This window comes from Triturus cristatus, chromosome 11 (assembly GCF_964204655.1).
Source record: "Triturus cristatus chromosome 11, aTriCri1.1, whole genome shotgun sequence".
Classification (NCBI taxonomy): Eukaryota; Metazoa; Chordata; class Amphibia; order Caudata; family Salamandridae; genus Triturus; species Triturus cristatus.
The window spans coordinates 628626286-628644750 of NC_140594.1; positions in this window are offsets into that span (position 1 = coordinate 628626286).

Sequence of the window (18465 nt, forward strand, 5' to 3'; positions counted from 1 at the left end):
AGTAAGAACTGGAGCAGTTACATCTATCACATTGGAGAGCACTGAAGAAGGGCAGGGGTCCAAGGCCGATCCGGTTTCGATAGACATGATAATGGTTTTTGTTTGCGCAGTGGTGAGAGGCTGAAAACTGGGCAAGGTGTTTCCTGAGGTGGTTTGAGAGATAGAGGCTCTGGAGGTGATAGTTGTTGAGATGAAAGCTTGGTATATATTATTGACTTTGGAATAAAAGAATTCAGACAATGCGTCGCATAATGGTTGAGACGGGGACGGATTTAAATCTGGTACATTGCCAGATAAGGTTTTAGTGATATCATAGAGTTGCCTACCAGAGTTTTTGGCTTTTTCAATTTGTTCTGAAAAGAACGTTTTTTTGGCAGCAGTAATCATAGTTTTATAAATGGATAAAGATTCTTTATATTTAATCTTGCTTTCATTATCGTAGTTTCTACGCCATTGCCTTTCCCTGTTCCGACTCAGTTGTTTTTGAGTTCGTAATTCCTCTGTGTACCACACAGAGGACATTTCAACCAGTTATGCATTGGAGAAGTTACCCTTCCCGCTGGGGCCCCCCCTCCCACTCCCTCCCGCAACCCATGTCAGTGTGCCCCCGTCATCCTATCCTCCCACTGATGTGACCCTCCCTATTACTATGATGCATATAGGGGTATTCAATCCTGTCTCTGTCAGCTTGGGCGTTCCCCTGTGTTCAGCCACGTTGAATGTGTCCACCTACCATAGTGACCCCCCTCCTACTCCCCGCTTATCGCATCCTCATGTCGGTCAGGTATGCCCCCCTCCCCTATGTTTTCTGACATCAGCCCCTGAAGTTCAACCACTAGTGACTCCCATGCGCTTTCAGCATTCTTATTCACCATTTTATAGCCCTTGTTTTCAGCCAAATGTTAGGGGGGGGCCCAGCCTCCTTCGGGCTCTGACGGGCGTGGATGGGCCTGCCCTTGGCCCGGGCACGTCCTGCGCAGCGGGATGCCTCCTTCAAATTTAAAGCGCCTCCGGGCACAGAGTAGCATGTCGGTAGTGGGGTAGCCTGGGAAATGGGGTCCGCTATGGCTTGTGTGGCTGGCTCTCGCCCTCGGTAGCAGCAGCAGTGGTATGTCCCGCGCAGCGGGATGCCTCCTTCAAATTTAAAGCGCCTCCGGGCACAGAGTAGCGTGTCGGTAGTGGGGGGAGCCTGGGAAATGGAGTGCGCTATGACTCCTGTGGTTGACTCTCACCCCCGGTAGCAGCAGCAGTGTGTACCGCGCAGCGGGATGCCTCCTTCAAATTTAAAGCACCTCTGGGCGCAGAGTAGCATGTTGGTGGGGGGGGGCCTGGGAAATGGAGTCCGCTATGGCTCCTGAGGCTGGTTCTCACCTCCTTAGCTGCGGTGTGTCCTACGCATGCCATACAAATATTAAAGTCCATGCATGTTCCCATGCAAAGCTACAGGCAGAGCTTAAGTAATGCATTGTTAGTATTGACACCAACTATTTCTATGCACATCCGGCTTGATCTACTAGTTGGTGTCTGGGTAATTCTATGACGCATATACCATCAGTTCACTTACAAATGTATGACATCCTGTGGCACTTGTAATATAGAGGACAGTATATCTGTCACGTTTGTGACACAGTATTCCAGTCATCAAACTGTAAAGCAGAGTTATAAGCAAAATCTGTATTTTTTTAAGCTAAAGTAACTTACTCCCTTGTCACTGTTCAATGGCTTTGAACTCCCCGTCCAAAACGGTGTAGGCAACTGCTAGAATGCACCCATTATGGGATTCCGCAACAGCCATTTTTATACTAAAAGGTGTGTCCACCACTTAAGGTGCTCTGAACATTACAGCAGTAGATGCTATGTCATCTGAAGACCCCTGTTAGCGCACTTTCCTTTCTATGGCTTGCCAGATCATCATCATCATCTGATGGGGGCTAACATACACAGAGGGAGATAAGAAAAAACTAAATAATGGTATTAATAACCATGGCAAACATTGCAATTATTTAATAATTATGGAGCTATTATTGTGTGAAGTTGAGTTAACATACATTCGTCAGATTTGGTAGTATTGCAAATTATTTTTAGAATTTTCTGATGGATATCACTTCATGATGTGTAATGCCATTAAGTACCATACTGTAGCCTGGATGTTGTGCTTAGTTGACAGGTTACTCTATCACAACATGACAAATATCCTGTCCATCCTATCACAAGTGCACTATATACTATGGGACTTGTAAGGTATACGGGATAATTGTCGCGTTGTAATGGAGTAACCATTCTGCCAAACTCCAACTCGGGCCTTTTTTTTATGGAGTGGCTACTGCATCTGAAATGTGATGGCGTACTCCGTCCACCATAGTGACAGTATGAACGCTGTCTTTAGAGTTGAGTGTACAGTGATCTTTCCAAAGCTGCCTTGGATTTAGAAATGTTTGTTCTCACAACCAGGGGGTCCCGCTGACATTGGATGGTGAAGACAGCCATTCTTCAATGCTAGAGTCTTCAAGAATGAGGTCTTTGGGAGTTCTCTACCAACCCGATTTGCAAGCAAGAGGGCCACTAGTATACCTTCAAGAGGGTGGGGCCAACCCAGATGGCATGGGACTCATCATTGAGGAATAGGGCTGCACAGGCTAAAAGGAGGGATTTACAAAAGTGCTAGCAAGAAAAAAGCACTCTAGCAGTCGCATGTACATTTAGAGAATTACAAGAAGAAATTATTAGAGATCAAGTGATCAATAGGACTTGTAAAACGGAGATTCAAGAGAAATTATTGGGGTTGAAGGGTCTTTCTTTAGAGAAGTCTATTTCCATTGCACATCGTATTGAGAACACCATGTTACATCAAGGAACTAAGTGGTGGCCTGCATAAGGTAATGACTAATGGAGTAAATGTAGTTCACAAATCTGAAACAATGTTGCCTATTACACGAGTAAATGTATTTACTACAAGGTTTGATGATAACAGTTTTTTACAGGTGTGGAAGTGTGAGGCGTTTGGTGGAATTCAGTGCATGTCCGCAGCCAAGGCAAGATGCTACAAGTGCAAAAAGCTGGGGCATTTTTCTAGGGTGTGTAGAGTGGAAGATGGTGTGGAAAGTAAGTGTGATGTAGATTTGACTGTAGAAATAGAGATGTGGGTGACATCTGATATTGGTGAGAATGATGTGGAGGTGTTAGCAGTGAGAGGAGTGAAGGACACTGAGCATGTGAGTAAGTGAGTAAGTGAATATATAATCCCCCTAAATGTGTTTTGACATTGAATTGTAATAGTTGAGATGTGCGTAGATTCTTGTTCTCCGTTAACTTTAAATGACAAGGCAAAATGGAAAAGCTTGTAGCACAATGAATTGACTCCCAAGGATGTCGAGCCCGTAGGTTATTGGAGAGAGGAGTTACCTGTTGTTGGTTCTTTCTCTGCAGAGTTGGATTATCGTGGTAGAAAGACTGAAGGCAAAGTGGATATTGTTGATAAGGGTAGAGTGTTGTTGGGATGGAAAGAACAACATGCATTGGGAATGGTGCTTGATCCTGCTCAAGTATTACTTTACCGGGGCAGTAGAAGTGACAATAGGACATTAATGTATCCCAAATCATTTGCGGAAAGTTGGGTTGCTTATATAAATTTGAACACTGGATCATTCTTAAGAAAGGTACGATACAGGAGGGGCACAAGGTACACAATATGCCATTGGCAATACGAATACATTTGAAAGATGAGCTTAGGAGACTGTGTGAAGCAGGAGTTATTGAGCCCATTTAATCTTTAGAGTGGCTTAGTTCCAAAGTTTTGGCCAGAAAAGCCATGCAAATGTTTGTAATCTCAGAGGTCAGATTGAGAATATCTAGGTAGATAGACGTCCTCTTCCACACATTAATGAGATTCTCATGGCAGTTAGTGGAGGTAAATGTTTCTGAACTCAAGTGCATATCATCAGGTTTGTTTGCATCCTAAATCTACACATTTAACGCCTTTTGTGACACCTGTAGGGGCATTTCGATTTGTCTGCCTGCCTTTTGGTTCAGCCTCATCATCAGTTGTTTTGCAAATGGTTATGCAAAGAATATTGAATGGATTGTTCAATGTATTGTTTTTCCAGGATGATGTACTTGTCTGGGGTTCCAATAAGGTACAGCATGATGCGGTTTTAGATAAAGTTCTCAGTAAATTGGATTCTGCTGGACTTACAATTAGTTTGGAGAAATGTAAGTTTGGAGTTGATGAAGCTGAGCATCTGGGACATATTGTGTCAATTGAGAGAGTTGTTCGAAATTGAATTACTGGTTGACTGGGGTGTGAACTCGGGTCAAACTGCGACCATATTGCTAGTCATAGTAAGGCACCAGCAAACCCCAAATTTAACCTGTGCTCATCCCCTGCCAGCTTGGCACTGAGCAGTTAGGTATAACTTAGATCAATGTGTCAAGTATTTTTGCAACACTTCAAACAGTATATCAGTAAAAACACCACACAAAAGATCCCACATCAGGTTAGAAAATTGGAGATGAATTTAAGACCTAAAACAAGACCAAACAACAAAACTCCAATTAGTAAAATTAGAGATATTGAATGTTATAGTTTTTGGAGAAAATGGCACCAAAAGGCATAAAACGCCAACTGCAGATATCTGGTCGCACTGGACAGGACTGAGTCATATGTTGAGGCTGACTGCAATGGAGCACAGGCCGGCTATGGGGTAACCAGTTAGGCCTACTGAACAGAGGAACTTAAATTCTGGTTTGTGGAGCGTTGCGTGGAGCTGTGTCACAGATGTGTCACACAGCCAAGGCGATGCATCGTTTCCTAGTTGGGTGAGGCTTTGGTGTGGGCTCTTTGCGTCGGCGTTGAGGGTCTAATCAACGAGGGCTTGCAAGGGTCAGGGATGCGTTGGGCGGTTCCAAAGAAATGCAATACTGAGTTCGTCGTCGGGGCTGCTGTCAAGAGATGTGAGGGCCTGCGATGGGGATGCGTTGCGCAGTGGAGTTTCCAAAGGCAATGCGGGCTGCGGCAGTGATGCAAGTCTTTGCGATAAGTCTAATCCACACAGCAGCGGAGATACGTCAGTACTGCTTGGGGTTGCGCCTCGCAGCAGAGGAGATGTGGTGGTTGCACTGGATCCACAGAGGCTGGCAAAGTACCTCAAGCCCACTTCCAAAGGTCCAGGACTGGGGTGACACCACTTGGCAGGGTAGACTCACAGATGGCAGAGTCCAGTTGCAGATGCAAGGTTGTTGGAAGCCTGTTATGTCCCTGGTGCTTTAGATCAGGAGGCCAGCCAACTAGACCTTGGAGTCACTCTGGGGTCTGGGTTCAAGTGATGCAGGTACAGTACTTCTAACCCAGGCAAGAGGGCAGCAGGTCATCTCAGCAAAGCAGGAGTCTCACAGAGTGGCAGTCCTTCCTGGCAGAGTATCCACAGATCTGAAAGTGTACTGAAGAGTTGGTGTCTGAGGTCCTTCTTTTATACACAGTTGTGCCTTTGAAGTGGGTAGATGCTTCAAGAGGCTTTCCATTGAAGTGCACAGATGCCCTGCCTTTCTGGCTCTGGCTCCAGACGAACTACAAGGGGTATGCAGCCCTTTGTGTGGAGGCAGGACACAGCTAATTCAAGTGTAAGTGGGGATGTACTCAGCTTCTCGCTCCCATCCTGCCAGCGATGGCCCATCCAGTCACACCTATGCTCCCATTGTGTGTGGCTGTCTAGGAGGAATACATAAAGCCCACCTGTCAGCTACACCCAGTCATGTGACCAGAGACAGGCTGCAGGCACCAAATAGCTTGGGTAAGAAAATCCCAACTTTCTAAAAGTGCCATTTTCAGAATTGTAATTTAAAATTCGACTTCACCGTAAGTTAGGATTTTAAATTATGATTCCACAGATAGCAAACATGAACTGGTTATCTCTTCCCATTTTGAAATTATATGTATAAAGTATAATAAGGCAACTCCAATGTTATCCTATGGGAGGGGTAGGCCTTGCAGTAGTGAAAAAGAAATGTAAGAGTTTTTCACTACCAGGACACACAAAACGTAAGTGTACATGTCCTGCTTTTTAAATATATTTCCCCCCTGCCCTCTGGGGCTGTCCATGGCCTACCCTAGAGAGGACTTATATTTATTAAAAGGTTTGAGCCTGGCAAAAGGTTTATTTTGCAAACGAAATGAAAGTTTAAACTGTACGCATAGGTTTTGCAGTGACAGTCCTGAGACATGTTTAAAGGACTACTTAAGTGGTTGACACAAACAAAGCTGCAGGCCCACTAGTAGCATCTCATTTACATTCACTGGGTACCTGTAGTACCACTTTATTAGGGATTTATAAGTAAATTAATTATGCCAATTGGGAATAAGCCTATTCTACCATGTTTTAAGGAGAGAGCACAGACACAATCAATCAATCAGGGATTTGTAAGCGTGCTACAAACCCATGAGGGTCTCATGGCACTGAGGGGTGGGGGTGGCCGGGTCCGCAGATCTGTTTAGCCGAAGAGCCAGGTCTTGAGGGTCTTCCTGAAGGTGTTCAGGGATGGGGCCCGTCTGATGTCTGCCGGTAGCTCGTTCCAGGTCTTGGCTGCAATGTGAGAGAAGGATCTTCCGCCTGCTCTGGCTCTGTGGATGCGCGGGGTTTCGGCCAGTGCGAGGTTGGAAGATCAGAGGTTTCTTTTGGGTACGTGGAAGTTGATTCTGTTGTTGAGGTATTTGGGTCTGTTGTTGTGTAGGCATTTGTAGTTGTGAGTGAGGATTTTGAAAGTGACTCTTCTCCACGGGGAGCCAGTGGAGACTTCGTAGGTGTTGACTGATGTGTTTGTGTCGGGGGATGCCAGGACGAGTCTGGCGGCAGTGTTCTGTATTGTCTGGAGTTTGCGGAGTAGGGACTTGTTGATGCCGACGTAGAGTGCGTTTCCATAGTCCAGTCTGCTGGTGATGAGTGCGTGGGTGACTGTCTTCCTTGACTCGGGGGGGATCCACTTGAAGGTCTTGCGAAGGATGCGGAGGGTGTTGAAGCAGCTGGAGGTGACGGTGTTGACCTGTCGGTTCATGGTGAGTGATAAGTCGAGTTCGATGCAGAGGTTCTTGGCGTGGTCTGAGGGGGTAGGTGGGCTTCAGAGGGCAGTTGGCCACCGGGTGCTGTCCCATGCAGAAGGGGTGGTACTGAGGACGAGGACTTCTGTCTTCTCGGCATTGAGCTTCAGGCAGCTGTTGGTCATCCAGACTGCGACTTATTGCATTCCTTTCTGAAAGTTGAGTTTGGCAGTGGTGGGGTCTTTGGTGAGGGAGAGGATGAGCTGCGTGTCGTCGGCGTAGGATACGATGTTGAGGCCCTGTTGTCGGACGATGGCTGCGAGGGGGGCCATGTAGATGTTGAAAAGGGTGGGGCTCAGGGATGAACCCTGTGGGACTCCGCAGGTGATTTTCGTGGGGTCGGAGAGGAAGGGTGTGAGTCTGATTCTTTGGCTTCTTCCGGTGAGGAATGATCGGATCCAGTCCAGGGCTGTTCCTTGTATGCCTGCGTCGTGTAGTCTGGCGACTAGTGTGCGGTGGGAGACGGTGTCGAAGGCCGCTGATAGGTCGAGTAGGATGAGGGCTGGGGAGTGGCCTTGGTTCAGGAGGGTGCGGATGTCATCTGTGGCGGCGAGTAGGGCAGTCTCTATGCTGTGGTTGTTTCAGATTCCGGATTGGGACGGGTCGAGGACGGCGTTCTCTTCAATGAATCGTGTCAGTTTCCTGTTGACTGTTTTCTCTGCAACTTTGGCTGCAAAGGGGAGGAGCGAGATGGGCAGATTGTTGTGCACTTTACCTTAACCAGAGCTAACGTGAACTGAGTTCTATGGTCTATAAAAATGAATTCAGCTAAAAGTAGGAGGAGGAAGGCAAACATTTAGGGGATGACCCTGCAGAAAGGGCCAAGTCCAACAGGAGTAAAACCCAAATTAAAGTGAATGGAAACCGTTGAGGGGGCACCACCTCCTATGGATAAAAATCACTTGCAATATTTTTATTAGTTGGCAGAAAACCACCTAGCATCCCAGCTCTTGACTATCAATGATTGGTTTACTGGTGGTTGGTCCGACCAGCTTTTAATTTGGAACTTCACTATGTTTCTCACGAATCATGGCAATGCCAAATGGCAACGCAATTCCCACCACGTTACCCGGTTAGTGTTTAGTGGATGGAGGGCAGCCTAATAACATACTGGGGTGGGGGGGTACAGCCTTACACAATGGACCCCCTTGTGACATGGCACATACTTGAGAGAGGTGGCTACACTGGAGAGGTTTAGTCAATGCCCATAGGCATCACATTACTGGGAGATGTTAGAAAGGGCACCCATATGCCAGCAGGCATTCTCCTTGTCTGTAACACAATTTCACAAATACTTTCAACTGAGGCATGCATTGAGAGTGTACATTTCTCCTAATACCTCGATCCTGGAATTCATTCAGATAGAAGCAAAGGTCATGATGGGAGCATTAGGTAAGGAGGGAGTGTCCCAAATTTACTGCACGCTGATTATGACTGCCCCAGACATGTTGACGGCTCTCAAGACACACTGGGAGGGATGCCTGGTTTCTCTGAATGTTTCCAACTGGCCAGATGCCCTGATGACCCTACCCTCCCCCCCATGGGTCAAGACTAATTACCATCTGGCTGGGTCTGGACTGGGGTGGCGAAGAGAGCTAGAGAACGATGATGGATTCAACCCAGACCTGTGACTGGGTGAGTGTCTGAAAGGTTTCATCACTCCGTCCATCATCTCCTTGTGTTTGCTTTGTTTGCTCTAAGTTGGCCGGGTATTCCCAGACGTGGGTCCCTTGCTCACTTTGCCACTGGATTCAAGCTAGCCTGGCTGATATGGGGAGTTACCTCGAAACCGGGCCCAGGATGCTTTTTTCCTATCCAGGGAAGACCTGGCTTGGCAGTTCGGGCTGGAGTGTTCCCATGAGGCACAGGGTCAAGACTGATGTGCATATAAATGGGTCTGAAGTGAGCTAAAGAACGATGATGGATTCAACCCAGAACTGTGACTAGAGGTTAGTGTCTGAAAGGTTTCAGCACTCAGTCCATCATCTCCTTGTGTTTGCTTTGTTCCCCCAAGGTATTCACCATATCATCACGATTACGCTTAGCGCAAACATATTATCCACATGGCACATACATCTTCCCTGACCCGCTGCATAAAGCTGGGTTTCTTCCCAGTCCAGCATGTTTTCGTTGCTCACACGCTCCTGCTGATTATTTTCACATAACATGGTCCTGTCCTGCAATAACAGGCTACTGGGAAAGGATGCTATCCAAACTCTCTGAATTCTTGAACCTTTATATAGACCTCTCCCAATTGTTTTTCCTACTGGTGGTAATTGAGGGTGCAGGAGGGACTCATGTGGACCAGGCACTGTTGGGGACGGCATTGCTAGTGGCCAAGCGTGCTATTGCAACTCACTGGCTCTAGGCCCGAGGACGTTGCAGTGGCAACGTGGAGTGGACTGGTGTGCCAAGCAAGAGAAATCAATTTATGAGGAACGAGAGTGCCCGGCTAAGCTCACCAAAATATGGGGCAGGTAGTGTGGGGCAGCAATTATGGACTCACTATGAGGAGGTATTGCAAGATCGACGCCATTCTTTATGTACAAGATGATAACCACCATTGCTCTTGTACTTCTGATGATCTATGCCTCAGACAGAGGATTAGTGTCAGTTTCAATGTGACGACTTGTATCTGTAAGAAAATAATAAAAATGTGTTTATCAAAAAGAAATGTGTATAGGTTGTGTCCTGCCCTCACACAAAGGGCTGATTCACCCCCTACTGATCGTCTGGAACCAGGGTTGGGTTAAAAGGAGTTGTTGCGCACTTCTAAGAGTTCCTTTGAAGTCACCACTTCATCAAATAAATTTTTGAGTGTTAGTACTGGGGCTCTAACCCCAAGTTTTTAGGCATTGCGTGGGACTTGTAACCAGACATTGCTGGCTGTACAATCTGCACATTGCCAGTAGGACTGCCGTGCTGCCAGGTGGAATCACCATTTGGACTACCTGCTTTGTTCTGCTTGGCTTCAGGAGGGACTGCCACTCTGCAAACCTGCCTTTATGTGCTGGCCTGCCTGCTGCTTTCTTTGTGCCCTAGTGTTCTCCAAGTGAGTGGGACCTTTGGAAAGCACTGTACTATTTTGGAGAGGGGGCTAGCCTATTAATATGTGATACAGGACACAGGACTGTATGTTTAGAGACGGGGGGGAACGATTAGTTTTCTTATGAAGCCCTCGCCCACCAACCTAGTTGGTGGCATGCTTCATCATCGGGCCCACCCAGTGACACCGAATGTGTCCCGGGTGTGCTACAACGCCTGTGTTACAGCGGAGCAGGTATTTTACTGAGTGTGCAGTGAAGTTGATGTGAAAGTGAAAGGTTGAAAGGGGTTGCTGTGCACGTCTGAGGGTTCCTTTGAAGGTCACCCTTCATCATAGACATTTGTAAGTATAAGTACTGGGACTCTGACCCCATGTTTTTAGACACTGCGTTGGACTTTTAACCAGACGCTGCTGGCTCTACAATCTGCACATTGCCAGGAGGACTACTGTGCTGCCAGGAGGAACTGCCATTTGGACTACCTGCTTTGGACTGCTGAGCTGCAGGAGGGACTGTCACTCTGCAAACCTGACTTTATGTGGTGGCCTGTCTGCCTGCTTCTCCCTTTGTGCCCAAGTCCTCTCCAAGGGCTTGTTCGCTTTGCCCCTGTTTTCTTGGAATCTCAGGACCAGCACAGATTCTCCCTCCCTGCCCCTGCCGTGGGACTCTGCACCTAGTGAGTCCGGCAGAGGGCTGTTTGCTATGTCAGACTGTGGCTGACCAACGTGGAGCTTGAGCATCAACCCAGCACTCTATGCTGCTTGTGATTGAGTGCGGGCTGTTAGGATGAGAGAGAGTGCTGCCCCGGAGATCGGCGTGCCCCCATTAGTGGCTGCCACTGCATCAGCAGTGCATGCTGAGCCCTCAGCACTTCCCTTTTTCAGTGTTTGGACTGCACAGGCAGTGCGTGTGGATTCAGGAGCTGCCTTCCTCGGTCCACGTGTCACAGTGAAAATGAGGAGGCTCCTGTAGACATGAGTTGGAAATTCAGCCGAGGACTGATCAGTGCAGTTGACACCCCCCACAGTTATGGTGATCCAGGTTCTCTGAAGGGGTGTATCTGTCTCGCTCCCCCACATGTGCTTGGCCTAAGAGGTGGCGCTGCCAGGAGAGACCAAGGGAGGTCACATTTGGCCTCAATCACTTGTTTGAAGATGCGGTGTAGCCCGTAAAGACTGAGGGATGTCTCTAGCACTCGCATTAGGCTACAAGCCCTTATTCCAAAAGATAGGGAAACCTCACCGGGACCTTCGGGTGCTTTGTTTTCCCCGGGTCGAAGGAGTCCAGTAGTTGATCCCTGGCAGAGATCGTTGCCTGAGCCCACCGTAATACGCAAAATAGGAGGGATTGTACTTTCTTCCATTCAGCCAGGGGTGATATCAGGGTACCGTACCATGCTTAGTAGTTGCGCAGGTGCTCCTGAGCCCTACATTCTTTTCTGAATGTAATTGATGTAATAGGGCTCACTGAAATGACTGTATAACATGTACAGGTGCACTGTACCTAGGTGTTAACTGCAATTTTTTGTGATCACCTGTAAACATTCTGCATTACTTGCAAAGTATTTGATATATGTTGTTTTTAGGCCTGAACTGATCAGGATAACGAGTACTATCTAAATAATTGAATTTTTTTATGATTCCTATCATTTTGGTCTTGTTTTATGTATAATATAGAAAGCTATGTTTCATATAACCCTGTGGTGATTTTTTGTGGTATAGTCATTGTGTTGCTGTGTGAGCGTGTTGCTCAAACACTTTACACATTGCTTCTTTAGATAAGCTTGACTGCTCTGCGCCAAGCTACCAGAGGGTGAGCACAGGTTATCTTTGGTGTGTATCTGACTTGCCATCACTAGAGGTGTGGGTTCTTCCTAGGTTAAGTGCATACCCTAGCCAACCAGAAACCCCATTTCTAACAGGTGTGTATTTCAAATGTGAGAACTTAAACTATAAGATAAAAACAGTGCAAATTACAGGCGAGTGTAGACAACTTCAATCATACATACACAAATGTAGGGTTTTTCAATGCTTCATGGTCACGAGTGGGGGGCGTATCCCCTGTAGCCATATAATAAATATATGGGAACAAAACTCTCATAACAGGATAATGTGACAGATTCACATGGTTTACAAACTGTATTTTGAGGCCCGCTCTGTTAATGAATATTAGTGCGCGTATGGCTATAGAACACATTATTGTACTGCCCTAAAGTTGAACATTCGTATTCACTATAGAATGGATAAATCTCTTGCACAGTGTGTTGAAAGTGAGTACAGAAGGTAGAGAGCAGGGTGCCTCCATCTCCATATTGGAAGGACCCTTTCTAGTGGAACACAAAGGGCTCTGGACCTTAATGTTAGATCCCGGATTGTTACTGCATATCTCTCAATTGCAGGTGATTGCATAACAACTCCTGGGACCCCTGATGAGATACAAACCAACAAATACAACATAACAAGCAATACAGTACGGTATTCTCATACATAGAAGAATGTCTGTATAATTGTATGAGACCGAAATATGCCAGAAAGATACTATCGGTTGAGAGGCAGATAATACTCACTGAAGAACCTCTAAAGGGTGTCGCTAATTTAAGCAACACCAAAGGACTAACATAACTTATGGTCTCAGATTAGGCTCATTACAAATGTACTGATGTCCCTTTGGAATTTCATCCTCCTCATAGAGTAAACACTAGCCGCCAAATTTAGTCAGCCCCCATTCTGCGATATTTTAGATGCCGTTTTTGAACAATGTGGCACTTAAAGCACACTGTCGTGCTGAGGTGCCGGCGTGCTAGAACATGTACACAATGACGTACTGCATGGGCTATAGGGAAATGCAGTTCTAAACACTGCATTTTGCCAATTCATATCAAAATTCGGACACCGTATGCTGAACGATGCAGCTCTTAAAGTAGGCTGCCGTGTTGAGGTGTGGCGTGCAAGAGAGTGTTTGTGCTGACTTGCTGCAGGAGCTATAAGAAAAGTAGGGGCATATTAACAACAGCCAGCGATAATTATTGCTGGCCGTGCTTAGCGATAATTTTGTTATCGCAGGCTATCTCTGGAATTTATTTAAAATTCCAGAGATAGCGAGGTTATCGCCGTTTAGCAGGGAACATCGCTGGTTTTCCAGCGATGTTCCCTGCAAAACGGCGATAACCTTGCTGATACGACCCACAGGGTCGTATCAGCATAATCCAACCCAATGTTAGGGATAGGTAAGTCTGCATTTTAGCAGACGTTAGTTTTGGGAGAAAACAGCGGTTTTCTCCAAAAACTAACGTGCTAAAATGCTGGGGCAGCCTTGTAAATATCGCGATGTGAACATCAGCGATATTTATAAGGTTGTCCTGCCCAGTGACGCCCACTTTGCATCTCATTAGAGATGCAAAGGGAGGCATTGGGTAAAAGGGTGCTAACATGCTCTAATGCATGTTAGAACCCTCTTGTTAATAGGGCAATAGTTTTATCTCCGCCTTTTTGGCTTTAAAAGCCAAAAAAGCGGAGATAAAGCCCTTGTAAATATGCCATGTAGTTCCTAACTCAGTGATTGTCAAATCATAGCGGGATTGATATAGACTATGGCCAAGTTTGCAGATAAACTAAAGCTGAGGGGATCATTCAAATCATTTAGAAGCATACCACACTACTTTTTGCAAGCATAGAAAAGGTGGATGCTTCATTGAAAAGGTAGGATTGGATAACCGGTTGGGAGTTTAACCAGTGCCCCATAACCTAAAGAAAACATGTATGTACATAGTGGAAACCTAGATGCAAAGTAACATGGAATAGTCACCTATCTTGTGATGGCCAACATTTCTGGAGGAAGAACACAACTGAGTTCACTAACATGACAGTGGGCTGAAGCTTACTGATCACCCTTAATATTCTATATGACAATACATGGAAATTACAAACAAGTTGGGATAATACTGATTGCTACATGCTAACAAGCCATGTTTAGAAACTTAGTCAAGGGGGTTAAAGGACGATCGATGTGTTAGACATAATCATGTACTTTGTATTAAAGTTATGTATGTTTGATTTCATCATTTAGCCCCATGGTTGATGTTTCCAACCAGTATAACCATTTTTCTTCAACGTACCATTACCTCTTTTCCGTGTATGTGCTATTGAATGGCACCTGTTTGAATACTGTCCTTTGTAATTCATTCTCTGAATGATCCTTTTCCCAAAAATTGTCTTTTTCCACCTTATTGGACTACTATGTTCATTGATTGTGAATTTGACCTTCTGTGTTGTCATCTCTATATATCTTAGACCACATGGACATGTGATCATGTAGACAACTTTAACAGAACCACAGTTAGTAAAATGTTTAAAGATCCAAGGGGTGGGAGGAGCTTCGCGCGCATCCAAGATGGTCGCGTGAGCACAGGGCTCCACGGACCCTTGCCGCTCCTCGCAACTTATCCTGACATTATCCTGGATTTGTGGACGGATTCTGGAAGATGAACCTCGGCTGAATCCATAACTCTTCTCAGAACCAAAATCGGACGGGGGAGACCTGAAATACAGCGTCTTGCATTTTGGAGGCCCACCTGGAAGCTGTGCCCGGTGCTTTGGTGAACCGTGGGGCCGGGGAGTAGTTGAACAACAACGGCATCGGAGCCTTGCCAATGACCGCGCACCCACTTTCAGTTTCGCTTTTGCACTTCTGCATGTCCTGAGCGAGGAACTACTTTGCGCGGCTGGGGCGTCCTCCGGCCGTGGTACTGGACGGATCTGTGCCTTTCTCTCAACTCTCCCGAGTGGGCGCTTGGACAGTCTGTGTCTGAACTGCTGGTGCTCCTTTGCTATCGGTCCGGGCGGACCCCACCGGCGAGCATCGCCCAACATGGGGGGCAAGGGGGATCCCGAGAAACGGAAGGCCAAGACATCCCTGCGTGGAGGACCAGTCCAGAGTAACATCATGGATCGCTATACCCAGGGTAAAGGGACCCCCGGGCCGGCGGGCGCCGTCATGGAGGACTCCGGCGGGGGCCCGTCCGTCCCCACGGAATTGTCGCTGCAGGACGTCATGGGCGCCATCAACGGCATAAGGGAGACCATCGCCCAGCAGTACGAGGCTCTGGCCCGTAAAATTGACACGGTTGCCATTGATGTCACGTTAATCCGGGCGGATCTCTCTAAGACTAACGAGAGGGTTCAATCGCTGGACTTGAGGACATCCACTCTTGTCACGGATGTATCAGACCTCCAGGCAACTCTTGGCGATCTAAAGTCTGCAAACGACGCGATGTCCCGGCGGCTGGAGGATTTTGAAGGTCGGGCACGACTCAATAATATCCGTGTCATAGGTGTACCGGAGACTTCCAACAAACGTCCGGTGGACCTTATGGTCGAAGACCTCATCCTCAATCATCTTGCTCCTTCAGGCCTGAGCAAGTTCTTCGCTGTGGAGCGTGCCCATCGTGTCCCGGGCGGTAGGCCTCGACCAGGCGCTCCCCCGAGGCCTATCATTGCAAAACTTTTTCACTACAGAGACCGGGATGCGATCTTGCAGGCTTCGAGGGTGCACGGCCCAGTTAAATATGAGAATTCCTCTGTCAACCTCTTCCCGACTTCACCCAACTCGTCCAGAAACAGAGAATGAGTTTTCAGGGGGTGAAGCGTCGTCTTCGAGATCTGGACATCAAATACTCTATGCTTTTCCCTGCCAGGCTTCGTGTGGAATATGAAGATCGGACTCTCTTTTTTGAACGCCCCGACACAGTGAGTGACCGGTTGGATTCCCTGCCGGAACCGGGAGACCGAACTGGGCGTACTGGTGGTGCCGAGGGCGGTGGGCCTCTGCAGGAATAATTCTTGGCTCTCCTCTTTGACATTTCCTTCTGTGCTCAGCCAGGTTCTACTTCAACTGTATATTTTGTCTATTAATGTTTCGTCTGGGTGCGGGCGGGGACGGGTCCCTTTCCTCCTCTAGGGTCTTTTTGTAGCATGGGATCGTTAGGGCGACAGGCACACTGCAAGTTGGGGGGGCTGTATAGTCCGCAGGGGTGCAGGGTGGGGGGGGTGGTAATGGTGTGGGGGTGGGAGGGTGGCGGGGGTAGATGGGTTGTGTGTTTTTTCTTTTCAAGGCGGTGTTATTGTTTTCCTTCAGCTTCAGGTGTCTGGCTGCGTGCCCGGGGACTCCAGCTTCTTGCGTTGGGATGGGGGGGGACGGGTTGAAACTGATGTCTTGGAACGTCAACGGATTGGGGGACCGTATCAAACGTGGGGTGGTGTTGCAATATTTGCGTCGATTGGCCCCTGATGTGGTATTTCTTCAAGAGATGCACTTGGTGGGAAATGTATGTCAGGCGAGTTGGATCGTTACCCTCCCAGGGCCCTCTCTGCCGCCCAGGCGTGGCTTGGCGGGTTCTTGGACACTTTCGGTCTGGTGGACTGCTGGAGGTTGCTACATCCGACGCAGGGTCAGTACACATCCACTCCGGGGCCCACGGGAGTCTCTCCAGACTAGATTATTTTCTAATGCCCGCGGCCCAGACCACCCGGGTCCGGGAGGTTAAGCACCTGGCCCGGGGCATTTCCGATCATTCCCCATTATGGCTCCTCTGCGATACCGGGACGCAATCCGCCGGGCGGATCGCCCCCATTAACCCCTGGTACTTGCGTGACCCCAAGATTCGCAAGGGTCTCATTAAGTCGCTTGATCAGTACTTTCTGGAGAATGAGGGGTCAGTCTTGTCCTCAGTTTCCCTGTGGGAGGCCTTCAAAACGGTCCTCCGAGGACACGCCCTATCCCTGATCGTGGAGGCCAAGAAAGCTAAGAACGGGGCGGTGGTTGCGTTGGAGGCTGAGATATCGGAGTTGGAGGCTGCCTTGGAGACGGGTGTCACTCGGGACGGGCTTCATGCCCTCAACTTGAAGCAGTTCAAATATAAGTCCCTTGTTACGGATGCTGCTCGGACACTGTATAGGGAACAGCAGGGTAGACTGTATGATGCTGGGGATAAGGCGGGTAAATTGATTGCTTGGCTTGATAGGAAGGAGAGAGTGAATCGAGTGGTCCCCGTGCTTCAGACGTCGGAGGGAGTGAGTGTGACTGACCCTGGTGAGATTGTGGAGTGTTTTGCGGACTACTTCTGTACTGTGTACTCCCCGGTGTCTACTAGGGATGAGGCTGACTCTCGTCACTTGTTGAAGGATATTGCGTTGCCCTGCTTGTCGGTGGATGAGCGTGAGCAGATGGATGCCCCACTTTCAGTCGATGAGATTGCAGCCGCGATTCGTTCCCTTCGCTCGGGCAAAGCTATGGGTCCCAACGGACTCCTGATTGAACTCTATAAACTGCAACCGGATAAACTTGCGCCATTTCTCCGTCGTATGTTCTCGGAGTCGCTTGAACTCGGCTCTCTCCCTGATGATCAACGCCTGGCCACTATCGTCGTGATTCCCAAGGACGGTAAGCCTCGGGACCGTTGCGCCTCGTATAGGCCTATTTCTCTGCTGAATGCAGAGCCGAAAATCCTTGCCAAGGTTCTTGCGAACCGCCTACTTACTGTTATTTGCGATCTGGTACATCCGGACCAATCCGGTTTTATCCCGCACCGGAATACGGCCCTTAACCTGCGGCGCCTACATGGCGTACTTGCAAGGGCGGAATTTCTTTCAGAGCCGGCCATCTTGGTTTCCTTGGACGCCACGATGGCCTTCGATACGATAGAATGGCCGTATCGTTGGGCCGCCCTGGCAAAGTTTGGCTTCGGGACGGGATTTATTTTTTTTTTAATTTCAAATTTCTTTATTGAAAAGTTTTATGAACACAAAAAGAGAAAACAGAGCAGGAGTTGGGATCAGGGCAAGGGCCCCAGAATACCCATGACTGTGCTTCACTGGGTCAGCAGATAGCTGTCAACATTAGACGAACACCATGCCCGTGATGTCCCCCCGAAATCCCCAACTCCCGAAGAGGGGGAGGAAGAAAAAGGAAAGAGAAAGAAAGGGAAGAGAGTGAATGGAGAGACAGAAAAGGGGGAAGAAAAAGAGAAATGAGAGTTATCCGACGCCTCTAGGTTCACATTAATATAACATAATGCAGCATCAAGTGACTGTTCAAGTCAATAGTCATGGTATGGTGACGACATGCGAATATTTTCATCCAGAAAGTGAGATCATGGCGGCTTATGAGAAGCAAAATAGTCATCCAGGGTAGACCATATGTTCCTCGTGGGTGATTTCCAGGGTGACTGTTGTAGGACAATATTATCTGCTCCCCTGAGATGAATGACCCAGTTCATCCAGCACTTGTAAGAGACCTTGCTAGTGTCCTTCCAATTGGTAAGTATCATTTTAACTGCAG